General features: G+C 40.3%; 1 long non-coding RNA gene across 1 annotated transcript; it reads left to right on the top strand.

Annotated features, from left to right (window-relative positions):
• LOC128642095 (uncharacterized) lies at positions 1–26,460 on the top strand. The gene is made up of 4 exons (XR_008399621.1): positions 1–35; positions 6,718–6,769; positions 20,902–20,960; positions 26,437–26,460. It is a non-coding gene; the product is annotated as an uncharacterized LOC128642095 (long non-coding RNA).
• Positions 26,461–27,234: the final 774 nt, after the last annotated feature.

Raw genomic sequence — 27,234 nt, 5'->3', positions numbered from 1 at the left:
CTCCATGACCAGGTCTCTCATAGGAAACAAACGGGGTAATATTATTTTATGTAGTATTTCTCTGTTAAATTGTTTTTCTGTGTTTAACCTTGTAAACAATAACATGTAATTTTGTTATTTATCTGTTCTTTAATAAATGTATGATTGTTTCTGTTGAAGGGGGTATTGTTGTCTGTGCCTGGAGGGTTTAAAAGATATACAGGAAAGTGCATATGAAATTTGTTTGCCCAGGGGCGATTATTAATATATGTATATATTAATTTTTTTGTCGTGAACAGTTTTTAACACAAGATTACTGCAGTTTATTATCTCATGCTTATATTTTTTATTCTTATGATCCACTTCAATATTTTCAGGCAAAGTTAATTTATACATTTCAAATAGTCTATTAGCAAATCCTTGCACTGATTTATTCTTTTCCTGCATGCAATTTCCATATGATGAATGAACATCCATTTCATCAATACCCAATGTTTTTAGTAACTCATGCACTAATTGTTTAATTCTTGTGCTAAGAATTACATCTGAAGCCATGCTTACAACAGTATGAATAAAGCGAAAACAATTCTAGAGTGCTGGTAAATAAACAGATTTGGATTGCTTTTTTATAAAGATTTGATTATATGACGTTAAATATGGGGAAAATGAGAAATCTTTACAATCAGATGGGTTTACCAGTGGAGCCTAGGGTGTATAATCCTGGATGGAGACACACCATGAATGCCAGTTAATCAACATAGAAGCTACGTAGAGTTGTAGGGGAAAACAAAAGGTACAAGGAATATAGGATGCTGTTCCTAAGGAATTAGGTAGTAGATAGGGAAGCATGGAGGGCATACACTCATATGTAGCGTTCTATGCACAATCAGAACTAATGTTGCAGCTAATGAGGAGATAAGATGGGAGAATGACTGACGGAGATAAAGATGGGAGATAATATACCTTATGAGTTATCCTATTTGTGAGCCAATGGTGAGGGTTCTTAAAAGGTGTTATTATTAGATCCATTAGTACCTATAAAGGGGACATGAGACAACTGCGCACCTCCAGACATACACAGGGCCCCGCCATCCCGGCCGCAGACAGCGCGACCCAGTGCATGCCAATGGGAAATAAAGATTAGAAATACTGATATGTGTCTCAGAGGATCAGAGTACAAGATAACATTGGTCAATTTGTTGCTACTAGGTGAGGAAAATTGAGAATATTCGTCCTGCAAATATACATTAGGAGAGAATTAAACAGCGATAGTTAGTTGTGTTAGCAAGGTAATCTAAATTCGCGGCTGCAACACTGGTACAACATTTAACCCACAATAAACATGGTAGACAAACATTGACCTCAAAACATGGAAAATGTGGCTAGTAGTCATATAACACAAACAGTATAAGCATGTATTCATATGCAATCCCCGCAACTAGTGATATGTAGGCCCCCAAGCATTTACCTAAATAAAAACTGTCTATAGGAAGCTGGACTGACAATGTTAGATAAATTATAATTAGTTAGGGCAGTAACAAGAACAGTAAGATAAAGATCATGGCCAAAAAAAAATATGTCTGGTAAGAACAGTGAAATTTAGCAAAACCCTGCAGTCCTGAGTGCTAAAAATTTGAACAATGTTCCTCAGAGGAGTCCATGCTGGCTTACAAGAGTCAATTTAACAGATGATGAGGGTATAAGAGGTATGTTCAACACCGTTATCCGTGTAATTATTAATAACTAGCCTACCCCTATTTTAATACATACAAACCTAGGACATTGCCCATAACTCTTGGATAGACTATCTGCTAAGCTGTGCAAGGCGATATCGAAGGTGTGAGCTATCTCTAGCAGATGCCATACTCTTTGCAGCGCCTGCTGCGTGCTTTGTGAGCCTTGAGTAGCTGCCGTTGGGATACTGTATAAAGGCCCTAGCTTCGTCCAGGCCAAACTGTTCAGCAGCATCATGCGCACCCCTCGAGGGGTACTAGGAGATTGGATAGGAGCAAAGAGATTAGTCTCAACCGGCTTGTCAAGGTTCCTCAAATCAAGCGGCACCAACTCTCTCCTCTGTATAGCCGCGACCATGGGAGGTAAGTCGCTCTGCGGCATTAGTGAAAGGCTGCAGTCCATAGTAGGCTCCAAATTAGACACCACCGCCCTCGCAGCTTCAGTGTTGCTCATCTGGATTAAGTCACTGTCGCTCCTCCAAGCCGCATCCACTGCTCTCTCAAGTCTGACAAAGTGATCATCCAGGATCTCGGTAATTAGCGTAAGCAAGTATGCTCCCCCAGACTCCATCTGGTACTGTAACAGGTAAATCTCTGTTGGGTGAATTATAACAGTGCTTGGCAAGAGAACACTGTCGCTTAACGACAAGCCCACAAAGGGTACTTGCCGGGGGGTCAAAAAAAATGTAGACAGTCTTCAGTATAGAATGGAAGCCCGACTAGATGGTAAAAGTTTTGCAGCCACGAGGATGTGAAAAATGGCCTCCGCTTCTGTGTGCTCAAGGTAGAGCTCCAGCCCTGGGTCCAGGGAATAACACCAAAGGTTATGCTTGTTTTTAAACTATCATCCATGTGTACTACAATTATGTCAAATAATTTACTTAACATAGCAATTTCCATGCTAGACAAAAGCTTTTTAAATTTAGTATGAAATCACCACTCCTCCTTTATCAAATGCTTCTTCTAAAACCAAATGCAATCTTTACAATTTCCACATTCATGTCAAATATATTTTCAATACACTGATATTTTACATGTGGCGATTCATGCATTAACCTCTCCCAGTGTTATTTGCAATTCATTAATATCTTGACACAAAATTATTCTCAGAGACACACTTGTCCTGACGTTAACACTCTGATTGCACGACCTGCAGTCAGTTACTATTTGTAAAGACACATTCACCACATTTTTTTTCAACAATAAAATCTCTGGTTTCATTGACTTGACAAAAGCATATGTTACACTTGCTAGGACTAAAACTAAATTCCACAGCTAATTGCCTATCGGCTAGATTTAGAGTTTTGTCGGTAACGACCCGCGTAGCTAACGCTGGCTTTTTTTCTCCCGCACCTTTTAAATACCGCTGGTATTTAGAGTTCACAGAAGGGCTGCGTTAGGCTCCAAAAAGGGAGCGTATAGCATATTTACCGCCACTGCAACTCTCAATACCAGCAATCAGCCAATCAAATTGAGCTCACATTCTATTGGCTGTTCCGATCAGCCAATAGAATGCGAGCTCAATCTGATTGGCTGATCGGATCAGCCAATCGGATTGAACTTGAATCTGATTGGCTGATTCCATCAGCCAATCAGAATTTTCCTACCTTAATTCCGATTGGTTGATAGAATCCTATAAGCCAATCGGAATTCGAGGGACGCTATCTTGGATGACGTCCCTTAAAGGAACCGTCATTCGTCGGGAAGTCGTCGGTGAAGATGGATGTTCCGCGTCGGCGGGATGAACTACATGGATCCGGAAGAAAGAAGATTGAAGATGCCGCTTGATAGAAGACTTCATTCGGATCATGGACCTCTTCAGCTCCCGCTTGGATGAAGACTTCAGCCGGATCATGGACATCTTCAGCCCCCTGCTTGGGCTTGGATCAAGACATTGGAGGCTCTTCTGGATCGATCGGTGAACCCGGCGTGGTGAAGACAAGGTAGGGAGATCTTCAGGGGCTTAGTGTTAAGTTTATTTAAGGGGGGTTTGGGTTAGATTAGGGGTATGTGGGTGGTGGGTTGTAATGTTGGGGGGGTTATTGTATGTTTTTTTTTACAGGCAAAAGAGCTGAATTCTTTGGGGCATGCCCCGCAAAGGGCCCTTTTCAGGGCTGGTAAGGTAAAAGAGCTTTTCTATTTTAATTTTAGAATAGGGTAGGGCATTTTTTTATTTTGCGGGTCTTTGTTATTTTATTAGGGGGCTTAGAGTAGGTGTAATTAGTTTAAAATTGATGTAATATTTTTCTAATGTTTGTAAATATTTTATTTTTTGTAACTTAGTTCTTTTTTATTTTTTGTACTTGAGTTAGTTTATTTCATTGTGTTTATTTGTAGGTATTTCATGTAATTAATTTATTGATAGTGTAGTGTTAGATTTAATTGTAGGTATTTTATTTAATTAATTTATTGATAGTGTAGTGTTAGGTTTAATTGTAACTTAGGTTAGGATTTATTTTACAGGTAATTTTGTAATTATTTTAACTAGGTAACTATTAGTTATTAACTATTTAATAGCTATTGTACCTGGTTAAAATAATTACAAAGTTGCCTGTAAAATAAATATTAATCCTAAAATAGCTACAATATAATTATAATTTATATTGTAGCTATATTAGGATTTATTTTACAGGTAAGTATTTAGCTTTAAATAGGAATAATTTATTTAATAAGAGTTAATTTATTTTGTTAGATTTAAATTATATTTAACTTAGGGGGGTGTTAGTGTTAGCTTTAGGGGTTAATACATTTATTAGAGTAGCTGTGAGGTCCGGTCGGCAGATTAGGGGTTAATTATTGTAGGTAGGTGGAGGCGACGTTGGGGGCGGCAGATTAGGGGTTAATAAATATAATACAGGGGTCGGCGGTGTTAGGGGCAGCAGATTAGGGGTACATAGGTATAATGTAGGTTGCGGCGGTGTACGGAGCGGCAGATTAGGGGTTAAAAAAAAATATGCAGGTGATAGCGTGGGCAGCAGATTAGGGGTTAATAAATATAATATAGGGGTCGGCGGTATTAGGGGCAGCAGATTAGGGGTACATAGGGATAACGTAGGTGGCGGCGGTGTGCGGTCGGCAGATTAGGGGTTAAAAAATGTAATAGAGTGGCGGCGATGTGGGGGGACCTCGGTTTAGGGGTACATAGGTAGTTTATGGGTGTTAGTGTACTTTAGAGTACAGTAGTTAAGAGCTTTATGAACCGGCGTTAGCCCCAAAAGCTCTTAACTCCTGGTTTTTTTCTGCGGCTGGAGTTTTGTCGTTAGATTTCTAACGCTCACTTCAGCCACGACTCTAAATACCGGCGTTAGAAAGATCCCATTGAAAAGATAGGATACGCAATTGGCGTAGGGAGATCTGCGGTATGGAAAAGTCGCGGCTGCAAAGTGAGCGTTAGACCCTTTAATGACTGACTCCAAATACCAGCGGCCGGTAAAAACCAGGGGGTCCTAACGTTGGTTTTGACGGCTACCGCCAAACTCTAAATCTAGCCGTTAGTGTTTTATTTTGGTATGGTTGTGGTGGCTGATAATATACTAATAACATGATTACTGGTTAAAATTTACTCTAAAGTTAAATATTAGCTATTCTTCTCTACTCGCTCAGTGGTGCACACAGTACCGAGTACACAGTATCAAGTCCGCACACAGAAAAAAATAATTGCACACAAAGAAAAAAAATTAGAGGGAACATTGGTTACGACGTATAATTCATTTGGCTTATGAGACTGCTGGACAGCAGCCTCCTGAGAGAATACGGCTCATTCCACAAGAGCTGTTTCCTCTTCTTGGGCTTTCAAAAATGAAGCTTCTGTGGAACAAATTTGCAAGGCTGCAACTTGGTCTTCTCTACATACTTTTTTCAAAATTTTACAAATTTGATACTTTTGCCTCGGCTGAGGCTTCTTTTGGAAGAAAGGTTCTTCAAGCGGTGGTGCCTTTTGTTTAGGACTGCCTGTCTTGTCCCTCCCTATTTATCCGGGTCCTCTAGCTTGGGTATTGGTTTCCAACAGTAATTACTCAAACTGTGGACTCATCATATCTTAGGAAAGAAAAACAAAATTTATGCTTACCTGATAAATGTATTTATTTCCGGATATGGTGAGTCCAAGGTCCCACCCTTTATTTTAAGACAGTTGTTCTTTTGACTATAACCTCAGGCACCTCTACATCTTGTGTTACTCTTTTTTTCTCCATTTCCCTTCGGTCAAATGACTGGGGGTTGTGGGTAAGGGAGTGATACTTAACAATTTAACTGTGGTGCTCTTTGCCTCCTCTTGCTGGCCAGGAGTAATATTCCCAACATTAATTACTCAAGCCGTGGACTCACCAAATTCAGAAATAAATAAATAAGGTAAGCATAAATTTTGTTTTTTTTAAATTGAGTGTTCCTAATTAAGCCCTATTTTATATTTAGGAAGTAGCCACAGCCACTTTAAAGGGACATGAAACCCAAAAGGTTTCTTTCATGCTTTAGACAGAACATACAATTTTAAACAGTTTTTCCATTTACTTTTGTTATCCAAATGGCTTCATTCTTTTGGAATCCTTTGTTAAAAAGCATACATAAGCAGGCTCAGGAGCAGGGGGGTAGCTGCTAGTTGGAGGCTGCAAATACCTTTTTGTCATTGGTATGCCTGTGTTCAGCTAGCTCCTAGTAGTGCATTCCTGCTCCTTCAATAAAGGACACCAAGAGAATAAAGCAAAATTGATAATGAAAGTAAATTGGAAAGTTGTTTAAAAGTGTATCCTCTACCTGAATCACAAAATAAAATTATTGTTTAATGTCCTTTATAGATAAAGTGAATTTATCACTGAGGTGTCCGTCTTTCATTAAGATTTATCTACTTAGGAGGAGTGATCTGAATTATTCCAGTGTTTAAATGTAGTATCTTGGATATAATTTACTAAATAAACTTATCTTTATTCTAAAAAGTCATGATAATTTGTTCCTGCTATACCATAGCTTCTCTAATACATAACTGATTACTATTTTTATTCCCATACAGAAAACCTACTGTTAGATCTTGGTTTCACAGATCTACTGTTCTAGCTGGAAAGGTAAGTAAGGCTGTTGTCTATTACACAAGGAAGGAATTTTTATTAAATGTATATAAAAAAGTAATAAAATAGATGATGTATTAAAGTCAGATTAAAACTACTATTCACTAATAGGGGCCAATTTATCAAATAGTGGGCAGACATAATTCGTTGTAGCGTATCATGTCCGCCCGTCCTCGCTAAATGCCGACAGCATATGCTGTTGGCATTTAACATTGCATAAGCATTTCTTGTGAAATGCTCCTGTCTGCACTTTCACGGCCAATCGGCCGCTAGCAGGGGGTGTCAATAATCCCGATCGAATCTGATTTTATGACTGCTGCTTCTTAACTTATGTTTCCGGCGAGCCGGAAACATCACGGGTAGAAAGCAGCATCCGCTGCTTAATAAATCTACCCCATAGAGTTATCTACAATACAATATTCACTGCCACATGTTTTTAAGGTCAGAGCACTTTATTGAACAACATTCTAAAGGGTAGAAGCCTTTAAGTGATCTGCTATAGAACATGTAGGCAGCCCCTAGAGGTGGTGATAAGTTTAGGTTATTATGCAGTCAAGAAACTTTTTGGATTTTCTGGTTAGAATTTCAGGTCCCAGTGGGATTTAACGGAGTTTGACATCATCAATTTTCGGGAATGAAGTATCTATAAAAGAATTAGATTTACTACATATTGTCTATCAACTTATTGCTTAAAGTATTACTGTTTCTAACGTTTCACTAAAGAGCACATTGTAGTGCTGAGACTTCAAATATCTAGAGAGATTAACAAAGTATTATTACATGAATTATATAAATTATCAGAATGATACAAAATACAAACTTGATAAATCTCTTTTTTCTATTCATCATAAATTATTATCATAATATCTTGTAAGGCAAACTGTAAATTGAAAAAGCAAAGTTGTTATGTACCCAATAGAACACAATGGTCATTTTACCCCTACATAATTATTTATTTACAGGGAGTGCAGAATTATTAGGCAAGTTGTATTTTTGAGGATTAATTTTATTATTGAACAACAACCATGTTCTCAATGAACCCAAAAAACTCATTAATATCAAAGCTGAATAGTTTTGGAAGTAGTTTTTAGTTTGTTTTTAGTTATAGCTATTTTAGGGGGATATCTGTGTGTGCAGGTGACTATTACTGTGCATAATTATTAGGCAACTTAACAAAAAACAAATATATACCCATTTCAATTATTTATTTTTACCAGTGAAACCAATATAACATCTCAACATTTACAAATATACATTTCTGACATTCAAAAACAAAACAAAAACAAATCAGTAACCAATATAGCCACCTTTCTTTGCAAGGACACTCAAAAGCCTGCCATCCATGGATTCTGTCAGTGTTTTGATCTGTTCACCATCAACATTGCGTGCAGCAGCAACCACAGCCTCCCAGACACTGTTCAGAGAGGTGTACTGTTTTCCCTCCTTGTAAATCTCACATTTGATGATGGACCACAGGTTCTCAATGGGGTTCAGATCAGGTGAACAAGGAGGCCATGTCATTAGATTTTCTTCTTTTATACCCTTTCTTGCCAGCCACGCTGTGGAGTACTTGGACGCGTGTGATGGAGCATTGTCCTGCATGAAAATCATGTTTTTCTTGAAGGATGCAGACTTCTTCCTGTACCACTGCTTGAAGAAGGTGTCTTCCAGAAACTGGCAGTAGGACTGATAGTTGAGCTTGACTCCATCCTCAACCCGAAAAGGCCCCACAAGCTCATCTTTGATGATACCAGCCCAAGCCAGTACTCCACCTCCACCTTGCTGGCGTCTGAGTCGGACTGGAGCTCTCTGCCCTTTACCAATCCAGCCACGGGCCCATCCATCTGGCCCATCAAGACTCACTCTCATTTCATCAGTCCATAAAACCTTAGAAAAATCAGTCTTGAGATATTTCTTGGCCCAGTCTTGACGTTTCAGCTTGTGTGTCTTGTTCAGTGGTGGTCGTCTTTCAGCCTTTCTTACCTTGGCCATGTCTCTGAGTATTGCACACCTTGTGCTTTTGGGCACTCCAGTGATGTTGCAGCTCTGAAATATGGCCAAACTGGTGGCAAGTGGCATCTTGGCAGCTGCACGCTTGACTTTTCTCAGTTCATGGGCAGTTATTTTGCGCCTTGGTTTTTCCACACGCTTCTTGCAACCCTGTTGACTATTTTGAATGAAACGCTTGATTGTTCGATGATCACGCTTCAGAAGCTTTGCAATTTTAAGAGTGCTGCAACCCTCTGCAAGATATCTCACTATTTTTGGCTTTTCTGAGCCTGTCAAGTCCTTCTTTTGACCCATTTTGCCAAAGGAAAGGAAGTTGCCTAATAATTATGCACACCTGATATAGGGTGTTGATGTCATTAGACCACACCCCTTCTCATTACAGAGATGCACATCACCTAATATGCTTAATTGGTAGTAGGCTTTCGAGCCTATACAGCTTGGAGTAAGACAACATGCATAAAGAGGATGATGTGGTCAAAATACTCATTTGCCTAATAATTCTGCACACAGTGTATAAAATATTTTACCAGGAAAGATACATTGAGATTTATCTCGTTTTCAAGTATGTCCTGGGTACACAAAACATTGCATTGATACAATAGGTACAATAAAATACAAAACAATAATAATACATGATATATGCACAAAAATTTAACATAGAACAGGTAGGAAATATATAATCAACAATGACAGGTGCATTCTGTTTTGAGATATGTAGAGAGGGATCTCTTAAAGGATATTAGGCATGGGGAAGGTTTGAAAGTGTGTGGGAGGTTGTTCCATAATTGTGGTGCTCTGTAGGAAAAGGAAGATCGAGCTGCTTTCTTTTTGTATTGAGGCATGCTAAATAATGTGCTGGTACTGGATCGGAGGTTATAGGAGGTGGGAATAACCGGTGAGAGCATACTACTCAGGTAGGGTGGGAGCTTCCCAGAAAAGCTTTTAAACACTAGGCAGGAAAGATGGAGGGTGCGTCTGGATTCCAGCGACAGCCAGTTTAGTTCTTTTAGCATGTCACAATGGTGGGTCCTGTAGTTACATTGTAGCACAAAGTGGCAGAACGAGTTATACAATGTATTAAGTTTATTAAGGTGAGTTTGCAGTGCTGGTGCATATACTACATCCCCATAATCCACGATTGGCATCAGCATTTGCTGTACAATCTTTTCCTTTACAGTTGGGCTGAGTCAGGATTTGTTTCTGTACAGGGCACCTATTTTTGGATAAAGTTTAGATGCCAGTTTTTCTATATGGAGGCCAAAAGATAGATTGGGGGTCTAACAACATACCCAAGTATTTAAAAGAGTGGACTGCGGTCAGTGTGCAATTTGATTTTGTTTTGATGCATAGATGGGAATTTTGTAGTTTGTGTAGTTTAGGTCTTGTTTCAAAGATCATTGTGACAGTTTTGTCAGTGTTTAGGAAGAGTTTGTTTTTTGAGATCCACTTTTCTGCCTCTGTGAACTGGTCTTGGAGTACTGCTTCAAGCTGCGGTAGATCGGAATTGTTGGCATAGATTACCGTGTCATCTACATACATGTGTACAGTTGAGGATTTGCAGATATTAGGCAGATCATTTATAAACAATGTGAATAGCAGGGGGCCGAGAATGGAACCTTGGGGAACACCACACGTGACTGGGAGAGGGAGGGAGTCGCTGTCAGAAATGGAGACATATTGTGATCGATCCGATACATATGATTGAAACCAGGTTAGCGGACGATCACCAATACCTGAGTTTTTTTGTTTGAGCAGTAGTATGTCGTGGTCTACTGTGTTAAAGGCCTTTGCAAAATCAAGGAAAATAGCTCCAGTTAGGTCTCCTTGTTCCATTCCAGTTTGGATATCTTTGCAAACTTTTAGGAGGGCAGTTGTAGTGGAGTGATTTTTACGAAAACCTGATTGATCAGGGGTCAGATAGTTAGATTGTTGGTAGTATTCACATAATTGCGTATGGACGCATTTTTCTAAGATTTTTGACAATACTGGGAGCAATGAATTGGGCGATAGTTAGAAACCAAGGTTATCTCCCCACTTTTATGGATAGGCACTACTCTTGCAGTCTTCCAGAGTTTGGGTATGTATCCAGACACCAAGGATTCATTAATTAGGGTTGTGACAGGTTTAGCAATTGCTGGCGCACTAAGCTTCAACAGCATTGCTGGGATTTGATCAGGTCCAGACTGGTTTTTCATTTTTAGGTTATTAAGGTGTTTCTTAATGACATTGATGGGTACAGGTCTAAAATTGAACTTCTCTATATTGGGTCTTTGCTGATTTAGTGGGGCCTGATCCACATTTGTAGCTTCAGGATGCGTGCCATTTATTAGTTTGTCAATCAGGGTGGTGGAGCATCCGACAAAATATTTGTTAAAGGCATTTGCTACATCTAAGGGGAGTTGCAGGGTTTGGTTGTCCACATTGACAGTGGAGGGTTGGGAGTGGATTGGTGGAGTTTGTAAATTATTTATGACTTTCCAAAACTTTCTAGGGTTTGATATGTTATTGTTCAGATTTTCACAGAAATATTGGGCCTTGGACAATTTTGTTTGTTTAGTGCATATATTTTGCGATTGTCTATATACACAGTGATCGTTCATAGAGCCAGTATGCTTGAACTTTGACCACAATGAATCTCGAAACTGGTACATTTGAATGAGGTCAGCTGTGATCCAATTCAAGTGTGCTCCTTTTACTCTCACCTTACGCAGCGGGCATGTAAATTCCAAACTTGTAGGAGTTCGGACTGAAAGAATTCAACTGCAGAGTCAAGGTCTGGGATTAGGTTTAATCTGTGCCAGGGGAGGTTCTTGATGTCATTTAGAAATGATTGAAGATTAAAAAGACATTTTTGAAGGATCTGGTGATTTTAACCTTGGGAGAGGTTTTAGTTGCCTTTATTTTGCGCACACAGTACACTAAGCAGCGGTCACTGAAATTGTTAGGGAGAACACCTGCCTCCTGGATTCGGTCGGGAGAGGTGGAGAGAATCCAATCGAGCAGGGTGTGATTATGGCTTTTGTTGTTTATGCGAGTTGGGGAGGAGATTAATTGCGTTAGCTGCAAAGACTTAAACACAGAGCAACAACCATTATTTTTTGGATTCAGCCAATCAATATTAAAATCTCCAAAAACCAAAACTTCACTTTTTGGGTTTTGAGCTATGGTTTCACTAAGGAGATGGGCTATGTCTGAAAGGGAATGAACAGGAGAGCTAGGTGGGCAGTAGATTCCAACAACAATGATTGATTTACTGCACAGGATCTCAATTGTGCCAGAAAGGAAATCAAAGTTGGCAGGAGAGCTAGATTTTTGTAAGGGGGTGTACTTTGTGGAGTTGTCAACATAGATTACAATGCCGCCTCCTTTCTTTGCTCTGTCATTTCTATGGCTTGAATACCCATGTATTGCAATGGCAGAGTCGGGTATTTTTGAGGTTAGCCACGATTCAGAGATCACAATGATTTTGGGCTTGTATTGTATACACCAAGCTTGTAGTGCATTGATTTTTGGTAGTAAGCTGCGGATATTACAGTGCACAAAGGAGAGGCCTTTTTTAGCTGGAAGGCTAGGAATGGAATTTGTTGGGGGACCAGGGTTAGATTCTACATCATTTGCAAGGGCAAGTAACAGAAGGAATAGGAATTTGGGCATATTTTTTGTTTTGCCAATTAGTGAATGGGATATTTTATAGTTTTGAGAGGTGGGGGTAGGAGGGTTATTTTTTATAACTCTCCACCAGCACTCAGCAGATAAGTTGCAGCAACAGAGCAGGCCATGGTGTATGATAATTTGTTTTTCAGTTTGAGGTGTGTGCTTATGTTAAACGTGTGTGTATGTGCATTTGTTTTATTCGTTCTGTAACGAATGAGGAAGTAGCTGCCGTAAGCCACATTCGTCTCTTTTTAGAGCCGTAAATATTCTTGTGAAAGTGTCTACTTCTGTATTTGTTACGGAAAAAAAAAAAAAAAATTTACATACCTAGCGAACATAAGGAAAATTATAACTAATTTATGGGTCAAATATAATCCTTTAGAGAAACATATCTAATGAATTTCTACAGAAAATGATCATTAGTCTATGGAGTGTTTTAGAAAAATAATTTGATATGTTGTTGTTTTTTATAAGGGATTGTGATCAATCCCATAATCCTTGTGAACATCAATTATTCTTATTTGCTAGAAGTAATTGCCTACAGACTAGTTTGCATACTATGTCATTGTGTCCCATCCTAGCTGCAGAATCTGTTGGCGCTTTACAAATAACCGATACAAATAATAATCCTAGTGATGGCTAAGCGTGGCATGCCAACTGTTTTGGAACTACATTTCCCATGATGCTTAGGCACTCTGCAGTCTAGTTGAGCATCACGGGAAATGTATTTTCGAAACATCAGGGGTGCCAAGGTTAGCCATGACTGTCCTATCCTAATATAAAAGATAATAATATTAAAGGCACATAAAACAAGTTGGGATAGAGACAAAATATAATAATACATACTTTAATGACTTTTCCTGCAAATGTATACTGCAGTGCCTCACCATTACCCTTTCTTTTTAGTTTCTGAATGGTGAAAAGCACACACACATTTCCTTCTATGGCTGTATCTATTGTTGTTTTGGTAGAATGCAAAAATGCCTAGGGATTATCTCCTGGAGCATGCCTAGAAGCTATGAACTCAGTTGATATACAATGTCTAAAAACTGATAAGAGGGGTGAAGTTGGCTGAATGGTGAAAAGCTCTAACTCCCCCCCCCCCCCCCAACACACACACACACACATTTCCTTCTATGGCTGTATCTATATCTATTGTTGTTTTGGTAGAATGCAAAAATGCCTAGGGATTATCTGCTGGAGCATGCCTAAAAGCTGTAAACTCAGTTGATATACAACACTTGTGTCTAAACACTGATAAGAGGGGTGGCGTTGGCTGCTCCAGACAGCTTAGCTATGTAATTCATTTTGCTTATTTTTGAAAATTATTTTAAAATACTTGCCAGCAAATTTTAAACAATTTTTTATGCAAACTATTTTTAATTAATTAGCCCTTTCAGGATATGCACAGATCTCAACATGTTTTATGCCCCTTTAACTGCTGATTTTTCAAGTAAATGGGTAGCAAAGGGTAAAACTGGGTGAAGAATTTTATAGAGTTCTTTGGAGTAATAAAGATTGTAGTAGCCGTATTACTCCAGAAGTTAAACATCAAAATAACAAGAGTACTGCAGTATGCTGTGATAGCTCATAGAGTACAAATATAAAGAGACACAACATCTTTATTATGGCTGCACCAATTAACAGGTAACTAATGAGGAGAGATACACACACATATACTGTATATATATATAGTTACAGTAAAATTCTTACATATATCTCACATTTTACTGTAAAAGGTTATGTTAGACTCTTGCTTTGTTCACACTTACACAATAAATCTCTATTTACTACTGCACTCTATAGAACATCTGTACTAGCTATGCAATTCCCTCATCCCACTTATTATCAGGTTCTCGGTCAGACACATCAGTGGCTCTAAATGTCTCATAGGAAATCAGATCTTCTAATTCAGGGTTTGCAGCCCTATGGCCCTAGTACCGTCTGTAGCACTTGTAGTGATTTCTATCAGATCTTCTAATTCAGTGTTAGCAGCCTTATGGCCCTAGTACCGTCTGTAGCACTTGTAGTGATTTCTATCAGATCTTCTAATTCAGTGTTAGCAGCATTATGGCCCTAGTACCATCTGTAGCACTTGTAGTGATTTCTATCAGATCTTCTAATTCAGTGTTAGCAGCCTTATGGCCCTAGTACCGTATGTAGCACTTGTAGTGATTTCTATCAGATCTTCTAATTCAGGGTTAGTAGCCTTATAGACCTAGTACCGTATGTAGCACTTGTAGTGATTTCTATCAGATCTTCTAATTCAGGGTTAGTAGCCTTATGGCCCTAGTACCGTATGTAGCACTTGTAGTGATTTCTATCAGATCTTCTAATTCAGGGTTAGTAGCCTTATAGACCTAGTACCATCTGTAGCACTTGTAGTGATTTCTATCAGATCTTCTAATTCAGGGTTAGCAGCCTTATAGCCCTAGTACCGTCTGTAGCACTTGTAGTGATTTCTATCAGATCTTCTAATTCAGTGTTAGCAGCCTTATAGACCTAGTACCGTATGTAGCACTTGTAGTGATTTCTATCAGATCTTCTAATTCAGTGTTAGCAGCATTATTGACCTAGTACCGTCTGTAGCACTTGTAGTGATTTCTATCAGATCTTCTAATTCAGGGTTAGTAGCCATATAGACCTAGTACCGTATGTAGCACTTGTAGTGATTTCTATCAGATCTTCTAATTCAGTGTTAGCAGCATTATTGACCTAGTACCGTCTGTAGCACTTGTAGTGATTTCTATCAGATCTTCTTATTTAGGGTTAGCAGCCTTATAGTCCTAGTACCGTATGTAGCACTTGTAGTGATTTCTATCAGATTTTCTTATTCAGGGTTAGCAGCCTTATGGCCCTAGTGCCATCTGTAGCACTTGTAGTGATTTCTATCAGATCTTCTAATTCAGAGTTAGCAGCATTATGGCACTTGAAGTGATTTCTATCAGATCTTCTAATTCAGTGTTAGCAGCATTATTGCCCTAGTACCGTCTGTAGCACTTGTAGTGATTTCTATCAGATCTTATTCAGCGTTAGCAGCCATATGGCCCTTGTACCGTCTGTAGCATTTGTAGTGATTTCTATCAGATCTTCTAATTCAGGGTTAGCAGCCTTATGGCCCTAGTACCGTCTTTAGCATTTGTAGTGATTTCTATCAGGTCTCATTCAGGGTTAGCAGCCTTATGGCCCTAGTACCGTATGTACAACTTGTAGTGATTTCTATCAGATCTTCTTATTCAGGGTTAGCAGCCTTATGGCCCTAGTACCGTCTGTAGCATTTATAGTGATTTCTATCAGATCTTCTAATTCAGGGTAAGCAGCATTATGGCCCTAGTACCGTCTGTAGCACTTGTAGTTATTTATATCAGATCTTCTAATTCAGGGTTAGCAGCCTTATGGCCCTAGTACCGTCTGTAGCGCTTGTAGTGATTTCTATCAGATCTCCTTATTCAGGGTTTGCAGCCTTATGGCCCGAGTGCCTTCTGTAGCGCTTGTAGTGATTTCTGTCAGATCCTCTATTTCATGATTAGCAGCCGTATGGCCCTAGTACAGTCTGTAGCACTTGTAGTTATTTCTATCAGATCTTCTAATTCAGGGTTAGCAGCCTTATGGCCCTAGTACCATCTGTAGCACTTGTAGTGATTTCTATCAGATCTTCTAATTCAGGGTTAGCAGCCTTATGGCCCTAGTGCCATCTGTAGCACTTGTAGTGATTTCTATCAGATCTTCTAATTCAGGGTTAGCAGCCTTATAGCCCTAGTACCGCCTGTAGCACTTGAAGTTATTTCTATCAGATCTTCTAATTCAGGGTTAGCAGCCTTATGGCCCTAGTACCATCTGTAGCACTTGTAGTGATTTCTATCAGATCTTCTAATTCAGGGTTTGCAGCCTTATGGCCCTAGTACCATCTGTAGCACTTGTAGTGATTTCTATCAGATCTTCTTATTCAGGGTTAGCAGCCTTATAGCCCTAGCACCATCTGTAGCACTTGTAGTTATTTCTATCAGATCTTCTAATTCAGGGTTAGCAGCCTTATGGCCCTAGTACCGTCTGTAGCACTTGTAGTGATTTCTATCAGATCTTATTCAGGGTTAGCAGCCTTATGGCCCTAGTACCGTCTGTAGCACTTGTAGTGATTTCTATCAGATCCTCTATTTTAGGATTAGCAGCCTTATGGCACTAGTACCGTCTGTAGCACTTGTAGTGATTTCTATCAGATCTTCTAATTCAGGGTTAGCAGCATTATGGCACTTGTAGTGATTTCTATCAGATCTTCTAATTCAGGGTTAGCAGCATTATGGCACTTGTAGTGATTTCTATCAGATCTCCTTATTCAGGGTTAGCAGCATTATGGCACTAGTACCGTCTGTAGCACTTGTAGTGATTTCTATCAGATCTTCTAATTCAGGGTTAGCAGCATTATGGCACTTGAAGTGATTTCTATCAGATCTTCTAATTCAGTGTTAGCAGCATTATTGCCCTAGTACCGTCTGTAGCATTTATAGTGATTTCTATCAGATCTTGTAATTCAGGGTAAGCAGCATTATGGCCCTAGTACCGTCTGTAGCACGTGTAGTGATTTCTATCAGATCTTCTAATTCAGGGTTAGCAGCCTTATGGCCCTAGCACCATCTGTAGCACTTGTAGTGATTTCTATCAGATCTTCTAATTCAGGGTTAGCAGCCTATTGGCACTAGTACCGTCTGTAGCACTTGTAGTGCTGCACTGAGGGATGACAGTGTTTGGTACTGTACAGTAGAAATAAAAAAAATCAGACTGTATCCTTAATATCCTAGGTGATTCTTATGTTGGTAGCTGACAGGGGGCTGAGACATGAGGTCTGATGTCTGTATGTAGTTGACAGAGGGTCTTATCTGAGGTCTGATGTGGGTATTTGGCTGACAGAGGGGCTTCAGGACCAGATCTGAGGTCTGATGTGGGTAGTTGGCTGACAGAGGGGCTTCAGGACCAGATCTGAGGTCTCATGTGGGTATTTGGCTGACAGAGGGGCTTCAGGACCAGATCTGAGGTCTGATGTGGGTAATTGGCTGACGGAGGGGCTTCAGGACCAGATCTGAAGTCCCATGTGAGTATTTAGGTGACAGAGGGGCTTCAGGACCAGATCTGAAGTCTCATGTGAGTATTTGGCTGACAGAGGGGCTTCAGGAGCAGTGTGGGATTTGAGGCCTCATGCGGGTATTTGTCTGTGAAATGGGCTTCTAGACCAAGTCTCCTATAAATTGATGTGAATTATTGCCTGAAAGTGGATATTTAGTGCCAGGAGTCTGATCTGATTTTACTTCTTTAAACACAGCTTTTGGTGCATCCTGGGATAATAATAACAACAATATGTAACAACTTTATAAGCCCTGGTGACATTAAAAAGGTAAGTAGGTGACAGATGAACTCAGGGATATGAGATGTGAGATCAGGTATTTGCCTGGAAGAGGGGCTTTCGGGTCAGGGGTCTTACAATATAAAGTGATGTGGATCATTATCTAAAATATAAAACTGTCACTGCTGGTTATTTATAGTGTTACTTCAGCACAGTAATTATAAGATAATTCCAACAGCTGCCCTTTTACACAAAACTTGCAAATGAAAATGACTTTTGCAAAGTTGTAGAAGAAAGTACCATCCCGATATAGGGGTAGATTTATTATATGCCGGGCGGACATAATTCGCTGTAGCCAATCATGATCCGCCCGACATCGCTAAATGCCGACAGCATATGCTGTTGTCATTTAACAATGCACAAGGATTTCTTGTGAAATGCTTATGCAATACCCGCCATCTGCACATTTGCGGCGCCGCTAGCAGGGGGTGTCAATCATCCCGATTGTATCGGATTGGGATGATTGCAGTCTGCCACCTAAAAGGTGGCGGATAAGTTAAGGCACAGCCGCCTTACAACCACTGCTTCTGAACTTAATTTTCCGGCAAGCCGGAAACTTCGGGTGGAGACAGCAGCATCCGCTGCTTATTAAACCTGGCCCATAATCTTTTGTAAATTATCTTTCAGGGCAGTGACTGCAGAAACCAGAAATTATATGAAAATTGACAATTCTTTCAATTACAATGTGTTACCTACGAGGAAGAAGCAGTATAGTAACAAAAAGACTAATTTAGTATTCGCTTTTTTTCCCCAGCCAACATACCATCAATCTAAAAATCAACCAATCAGCTTCCTGAGAGTCACATAAGGGCATTAACCCCCCAACACCAATGAGATTGCAGAGGGTATCAGCAGCTATAGAAAATGGTTCCTTTCACAATTAATATAGGTTCTTTGCTAGACAATACACGCAGCAAATAAATACCTGTGTAACTATATAATTACACACACAGCTTATGTGATATGTGACTGGAATTATAATATAAAATCAGTATAATCTATGTGATTAATGAGGCGCACACATTAATAATAGCCAAACCCACAAAGGATTCAGGTAGACACCTAGGGGCCCATTTAACAAGCTCCGTAGTGAGCTTGAGGGCCCCTGTTTCTGGCGAGTCTTCAGACTCGCCAGAAACAGCAGTTATGAAGCAGCGGTCACAAAGACCGCTGCTCCATAACGCTGTCCATCTGCTCTGAGCAGGCGGACAGACATCGCCGGAAATCAACCCGATCGAGTACGATCGGGTTGATTGACACCCCCTGCTGGCGGCCGCGAGTCTGCAGGGGGCGGCGTTGCACCAGCAGCTCTTGTGAGCTGCTGGTGCAATGCTGAATATGGAGAGCGTATTGCTCTCCGCATTCAGTGAGGTCTTGCGGACCTGATCCGCAGTGTCGGATCAGGTCCGCAAGACCTTTGTTAAATATGGGCCCTAGTTTTATGTTGTGAAACATTCTGTTTTTGTATTCAGCCTGAGCTCAGCACTGTCCGTATAATCCAATAAACTAACTATACAGAAGTAGTGCAGTTTTGTACAACGTAGCCTTTAATAGCAAGTTAAAGGGACAGTCTAGTCCAAAAAATGTTTTGTTTAAAAAGATAGCTAATCCCTTTATTACCATTTCCCAGTTTTGCATAACCAACACGGTTATATTAATATACTTATTACCTCTGTGATTACCTTGTATCTAAGAATCTGCAGACTTCCCCTTACTTCAGTTATTTTGACAGACTTGGATGTTAGCCAATCAGTGCCCTCTCATAAGTAACTCCACGGGTGTGAGCACAATGTTATCTATATGGCACACATGAACTAACGACTAGCTATGAAAAAAACTGCCAAATGCATTCAGATAAGAGGCGCCTTCATGGGCTTAGAAATTAGCATATGAGAAAACCTAGGTTTAGCTTTCACCTAAGAATACCAAAAGAACAAAGTAAATTTGATGATAAAAATAAATTGGAAAGTTGTTTAAAATTGCATGCCCTATCTGAATTGTGACTAGACTGTCCCTTTAAAAATATTTAAACTTTAGACTGTTTCCTTAATATCCAAGGTGACTCTAAGGTAAGTAGCTGACAGGGGGCTGAGACATGAGGTCTGATGTCTGTATGTAGTTGACAGATGGTCTTATCTGAGGGCTGATGTGGGTGTTTGTCTGACAGAGGGGCTTCAGGACAAGATCTGAGGTCTGATGTGGGTATTTGTCTCACAGGTGGGCTTCAGGACCAAAGGTGAGGTCTGATGTGGGCATTTGGCTGACAGAGGGGCTTCAGGACCAGATCTGAGGTCTGATGTGGGTATTTGTCTGACAGAGGGGCTTCAGGACCAGATCTGAGGTCTGATGTGGGTATTTGGCTGACAGAGGGGCTTCAGGACCAGAGGTGAGGTCTGATGTGGGTATTTGTCTGACAGAGGGGCTTCACGACCAGATCTGAGGTCTGATGTGGGTATTTGTCTGACAGAGGGGCTTCAAGACCAGATCTGAGGTCTGATGTGGGTATCTGGCTGACCGATGGGCTTCAGGACCAGATCTGAGGTCTGATGTGGGTATTTGTCTGACAGAGGGGCTTCAGGACCAGATCTGAGGTCTGATGTGGGTATTTGTCTGACAGAGGAGCTTCAGGACCAGATCTGAGGTCTGATGTCGGTATTTGTCTGACAGAGGAGCTTCAGGACCAGACCTGAGGTCTGATGTGAGTATTTGTCTGACAGAGGAGCTTCAGGACCAGATCAGAGGTCTGATGTGGGTATTTGTCTGACAGATGGGCTTCAGGACCAGATCTGAGGTCTGATGTGGGTATTTGTCTGACAGAGGGGCTTCAGGACAAGATCTGAGCTCTGATGTGGGTATTTGTCTGACAGAGGGGCTTCAGGACCAGATCTGAGGTCTGATGTGGGTAGTTGGCTGACAGAGGGGCTTCAGGACCAGTGTGGGATTTGAGGTCTAATGTGGGTATTTGTCTGTGAAAGGGACTTCTAGACCAAGTTTCCTATAAATTGATGTGAATTATTTAGTTTATATTTAGTGCCAGGAGTCTGATCTGATTTTCCTTCTACATCCACAGCTTTTGGTGCATCCCGGGATAATTATAACAACTTTATAAGCCACGGTGACATTAAAAAGGTAAGTAGGTGACAGAGGAACTCAGAGATATGAGATCAGGTATTTGCCTGGAAGAGGGGCTTTCGGGTCAGGGGTCTTACAATATAATCTGATGCGGATCATTATCTAAAATGGAGCTTCAGAGCCTGGAGTCTAATTTGATGTTTATTCCTATTTTTTTTTTATTAAACTAATTTTTTATTGAGATATTTGTCAGTAACAATTACAGGAAGGTATCCAATGACAAACAAGGGAAGTGAAAGCAATGCACAAAATGCATACAGCGAGTCTGCAAATATAAATAAACATTAATAAAACTATCCAGATTAGGATATAATATTGTACAAGAATGCACAAGAATAGCAAATGTGAGCATAAAGTTAACATATGGCACAGTGAAATTAATCAATTACAGCTTTATAGGACTGTTCATATTGACAGACTGAAGTACATCCAAATTAGGTTCACTGCTTAAGTGGTAATTTCTCTAAACAGCAATTCAATAGTAACAAAGCTGGACCTATTATGATATCTCTTTTTTTTTTGTGTGTGATAGGCGTATGTGGTAACTACTGCACTGGCCACTTTTGGGCCAACTGATTCACGAAAACCATAACTACTGGTACTTACATAGGACCACTCTTGGTCCACACGTTGTAAGTGTTAAGATAAACATACACTAAGATATATATTGTGGCTGCTTAAGTAGAAACAACAGATAGGAAATAACAGTAATAAAAAAAAATAGCAACCGAGCAGATAAAAATAGCTAGTATTGAATACCCCTGCGGTATGTAAAATTTATAAGCTGGCATATAATGTAGTGAGAAGTTTAATGCTGGATATATACTCAAGCCAGTAATTAAGATCCTTCCCTCCCTTTGCCAGCTGAGGAAAGGGAAATTGGACTTGTTAGACACTTATAATGTGTACAACGTATGAGCACATAAATGAACAGAATTGCCTTCTGCGACAATGATGGCGGTAAGTTGTAAATAATATAAAGAGAACAACATTAACAAGGTTGGTAGGGGTATATTAGAAGCTCAAGGGTGTTTTATCTTTGATCATGAGTGGCTGTTCGGCAACTTTCAAAAAATGAAATGGTGGGCTGGCCAACGTTACTGTAAGAGGGCAGTGACATAATTAATGAGTAAATATAATAAGCAAGAAGCATATCAATAATAGAAGTAAATTATCTGCCTTCCGATCTAGCTTCTAATATATGGCTTTACATATAGTAAGATGAATTGAGGTCATTGTATGAGGAGTCTGAGGATTTATATAAATACAGAGAATGGGGAGCCTTCCTTTGTGTAAGTGCCTATGTTGGAAGTGAAAGTAGAATCACCTTGAAGGTAACATACATGCGTGTTGCATACGCCCTTCTTTGCAATACAGTAATGTATAAGATCAAGCCTTGTAGTTGGAGGCCCTATTATAGAGACCGTAGTAACTGTGTTACTGCCTCAGTAGAGACCAATATCACCAATTATAGAGGGAGTAGGCAAGATAATTCCCATATGGGTAAAGGTAGTCACAGGACAAGTGAAACATAACAAACATATTGGGGGATTGGGTTGTAGGTAACGTTTAAATATGACTGGAAAGCAGCCTGTAGGATGTCATACTATAGAGAAATGAGACATGGTCTAGGGTCTCTACATCAACATAGCAAGGCGTGCAATATAAGTTCAAATGGAGCACATAACAAAGTCTCAGCAAAAAGAAATCTCCTGTAAAAGCAATACAACTCACAATAACACGCACGATGAAAGGCACATGTGATGGACACATAAGCTACAAGGGATCTAACAAGGGAGGCACAAAACAAGCTGGTCTCTGTTATAGTATACTCCAACAACACAATTAAAAAGCTCCATATTATATGCAGTATAACAAACATTCTAGGTCAAATGTATAGCTGCAGCACTTAAAAGTTAATAGTTTCAAGAGACTCAAACAGTTTTCAAAGGTGATATCCCACGTTAGAATGCACAGCTTAAGATTATCAGCCTTGTAACTTATGTCCGGAGCTGAGTGTGTATGCCGTCCTTTTAACATGTCCCTTCAGAGTATCACATAATGAGTCGCCCAGCTGCCGGCCAGCCATAGCTGACTTAACCCACTCCAGTTCTCAGTGGGGATTCCATCTTACCCAACAGGAGCTGTCTGATGTTCCGGATAGCTGTGAGGGAGTGTAAGGTGGCGACGGCTCTGTTGTCATCAGGCTGGGAGCAGGCAGTGAAAAGGGCAACCGTACATAGCAGTAGGTTGTCCAATATCCCAGTGGGTATAATCACCATTGAAGCTATCTCCCGAGCTGAGGCACAACCCGCAGAATTCCCCCGCAGCTCGTCAGACAATGAAGCCTCCCCTTGTTACTGTGGAGCGCAATCTCCCTGCTTTGAGGGATCGGCCGCATCCCTCTTGGCTGGGGCACAGGTCGAGGGTGAGTGCTTCTCCTTTTCTCCAGGGACCTCAAAGTTGCTGGTGTAGATTACCTCGGCGTGGTTGAATCCCACATTCGAATGAGAGAGAGTGTCATAAGAGTGATAAATCTTTTCCTCTACAGCCGAAGGTTCGTAGGCAATATCCTCTTTATACAGATCTCTTAGCACCATGTGAAGGGAAACATAGCAATTAAGCATTTTCCTCTCAAGCTCTTGGAGTAAGACTTGCAGCTGTTGATGGAATTCCTCCATACTCTAAGGGGAAGGCAGAAAGCTATGCGCGTAGATAAATGCGTTGAGCTATATGATTAGGACTGCATTACCCGGCAGACCAGGGGGTGGTGAAAACTGGAAGGAAGGCCGCAAGTTGTAACTTTGTCTTTCCGATTTAGGACTCTGGTGTGAGCATTTTACCAGAAAAGTGTTGCCATCTAGTTGGGTGAAGACCGCTTAACATTTCTCCAAATTTAGGGATATGGATGCCAAGTAGATATAGTAGATTATTAATGGCTTATTATTCTTGAGCCAGGAGCTTCTAAAATGTGCGACTTGCCATGGCAGCTGCTCGGACACGCCCCCTATTCCTATTTTTTAACCTTCATTATCAAATATGATTCAAAATATAAAACTGTTACTGTTACCTCAGCACATTAATTATAAGATAATTCCAACAGCTGCCCTTTTACACAAAACTTGCAAATGAAAATGACTTTTGCAAAGTTGTAGAAGAAAGTACCATCCCGATATAGGGGTAGATTTATTATATGCCAGGTGGACATAATTCGCTGTAGCCAATCATGATCCGCCCGACATCGCTAAATGCCGACAGCATATGCTGTTGTCATTTAACAATGCACAAGGATTTCTTGTGAAATGCTTATGCAATAACCGCCATCTGCACATTTGCGGCGCCGCTAGCAGGGGGTGTCAATCATCCTGATTGTATCGGATTGGGATGATTGCAGTCTGCCACCTAAAAGGTGGGGGACAAGATAAGGCGCAGCTGTCTTACAACCGCTGCTTCTTAACTTAATTTTCCGGCGAGCCAGAAACTTCGGGTGGAGACAGCAGCATCCACTGCTTATTAAACCATAGTCTTTTGTGAATTCTCTTTCAGGGCAGTGACTGTAGAAACCAGAAATTATATGAAAATTGACAACTCTTTAAATTACGCAAAAGAATCTGTATAGTAACAAAACACTAATTTAGTAATCACCTTTTTTTCCAGCCAACATACCATCAATCTAAAAATCAACCAATCAGCTTCCTGAGAGTCACATAAGGGCATTAACTATCCAACACCAATGAGATTACAGAGGATATCAGCAGCTTTAGAAAATGGTTCCTTTCACCATTAGATAAGAAGAAAACAGTTTAATTTCAGTTTCAAAAAGATTAAATAAAGTTTTATAAATAGTTCTGTAGTTTATAGTCATTGTTTTCTTCCTACTCCCTTCCATGTTTTGAGTAGAATAGGAAGTGCCTTGTTTTTGGTTTCCCTAATAATAATAGAGCAGGCGGACAGGTTATGGAGCAGCGGTCTTTGTGACCGCTGCTTCGTAACTGCTGTTTCTGTCGAGTCTTCAGACTCGCCAGAAACAGGGGCCATCAAGCTTCATACGGAGCTTGATAAATAGAGCCCCATGTTTCTTATAAACTGATGTGAATTTGTGATATACCTTTAAGGCATATCCCTCCCACCTACTTCCTCTCTCTATATAACCAACCTCTTGACACCTTATCACTGCCTGATTATTGGTGTTGATTCCTTAGAGCACGGGTGTCAAACACAAGGCCCGCGGGCCGAATCCGGCCCACCAGACCTCGTCATGTGGCCTGTGTAGCGGCCGCCGGCCGCCAGCCTTCACATACATATTTAACTTATGGAAAACTTCTGGCTGGTAGTAAGTGACTGAGTGAGAACAAGACACTGACCTCCTGCTCCCTCATCACTTCCTCCCAGCTTCCCTATGTATCTGCACGCGCGGGAAAAGGGCTAGCAGCAGAGACCAGAGAGGCAGCAGCAGGCACACAGCGAGGCTGGTAAGGAAAACATGTTTTTTTTAAATAATATGTCAGCAGGACAATTCTAAGTAAACAGCCGTTCTGAGGCTCTGTCTCTGCAGATTGTCTTATTCTGCTCTCAGCCTTCCCCAGGTAATAAATCTTTATCTGGGGAATCTGCTCCTACACTTGTACTGTCTGTGACTGATTTGTAGTCTGCACAGATTTTATTAACCATATCCCTGCCTGTTATGCTTGCATGCATGGGAAAACATATTCACACTGCATTATCATTAGTTTATTGCCCACTTAAATCAGAGCAGTAATAAAGTTTTTGTGGGTGTGTAAATGTGTGAATGTATGTTTGTGTAAATATGTGTATGTGTGTTTTTGTGTAAATGTGTAAATGTGTGTTTGTGTGTAAATGTGTAAATGTGTGTTTGTGTGTAAATGTGTGAATGTATGTTTGTGTGTAAATGTGTGAATGTATGTTTGTGTGTAAATCTGTGAATGTATGTTTGTGTGTGTGTGTGTGTGTGTAAATGTGTGAACGTATGTTTGTGTGTGTATCTGTGAATTTATATGTCTGTGTGTGTAAATATGTGTGTTTGTGTGTGAAAATATGTGTATGTGTGTGTAAATGTGTGTGTGTGTGTTAATGTGACAGTGTGAATGTATGTTTTTTGTGTGTGTGTGTAAAAGTGTGAATGTATGTTTCTGTGTGTGTGCGTACATATGTGTGTGAATGTGAAAAAGTTGTGAACTTTAACAACATTAGAAATAATTGTTCCTTCCTTGTGTCCTAATCTTAAAAAAGTCACATTATACCATGACCAAAAATTATTGTGGCTGAAAAACAGCCTAAAAACAAAGTGGTGGGGGGTTGGGGGGGCAGCAGGCCCTTTGAGGGTGACCAAACTGCTGATGCGGCCCCCGATGAATTTGAGTTTGACACCCGTGCCTTAGAGTATTCTCATCATTGAAGCTCTATACTTTTCTCCAAAATCTTCAGGTCATTACTCTATTATATTCCTTCTCAGGTTTTACCTTCGTTTGGAATTCTCTCTACAACTCTGCATCTGCACTCCTGAAGGATCAGCTGCCGTGTCTCCCTATTCTCCAGTTCAGCCTGCTACAGCTGTTCGCTCTTACGCTACACCCGGAAGTTAGTCACACTCCCACAGCGTACCGCTCCACACGCTGCAGACGCTGTGCTTGAGCGCACGGAAGTCTCTCTCTATCTCCAGCTGGAAGCTCCAGTAAGCGATACAAACTCCATACTCCTGTTTACCGGAACGCTTCAGTTTCTCAGCCTAGACTTTGCTTATTCAAGTAACCGGATTCTATTTGTAAATACTTGTATATAACATCAAATTGACTGTGTGAGTGTGTGAAGAGGGATGTATGCGGGACTGTTTGTTATCCAAGCTTGAATCACCTTATTCATTGTTTTGTTTATGCATTTATACTGGAAACTATCCTCAATCACTGTATTACCAGCCTGAGATATTTCTAAGATTACTCTATACTTTGGGCTTTTATCAATTTCAAAATAAATACGCTCACAGCTTATATTTCCCTAAAACTGAGTCTCCACATTTAGGGGAGAGTTTGCAAAAGAGCAACAAACCTTTTTTGGTTGTAACAGTATAATCAGGCCTAATTTTTATAGTTACTGCAGTACATCTTTTCCAAAAGAAAATGGACCCCACAGAGATCCAGACTGTGTTTAATAATATCCATCAAAAACTGGATTATCTGGCTAGTGGGTTAACAGAAGTACAAGCAGAGACTGCCACTTTAAGAACTTTAATGAAAGAATGTTTAACTCCTAAACC

The sequence above is a fragment of the Bombina bombina genome, chromosome 11 (genome assembly GCF_027579735.1).
Source record: "Bombina bombina isolate aBomBom1 chromosome 11, aBomBom1.pri, whole genome shotgun sequence".
Taxonomy (NCBI): Eukaryota; Metazoa; Chordata; class Amphibia; order Anura; family Bombinatoridae; genus Bombina; species Bombina bombina.
The sequence above is the reverse complement of the archived record's forward strand: the minus strand, read 5'-3'. Positions and strand labels throughout refer to the sequence as shown.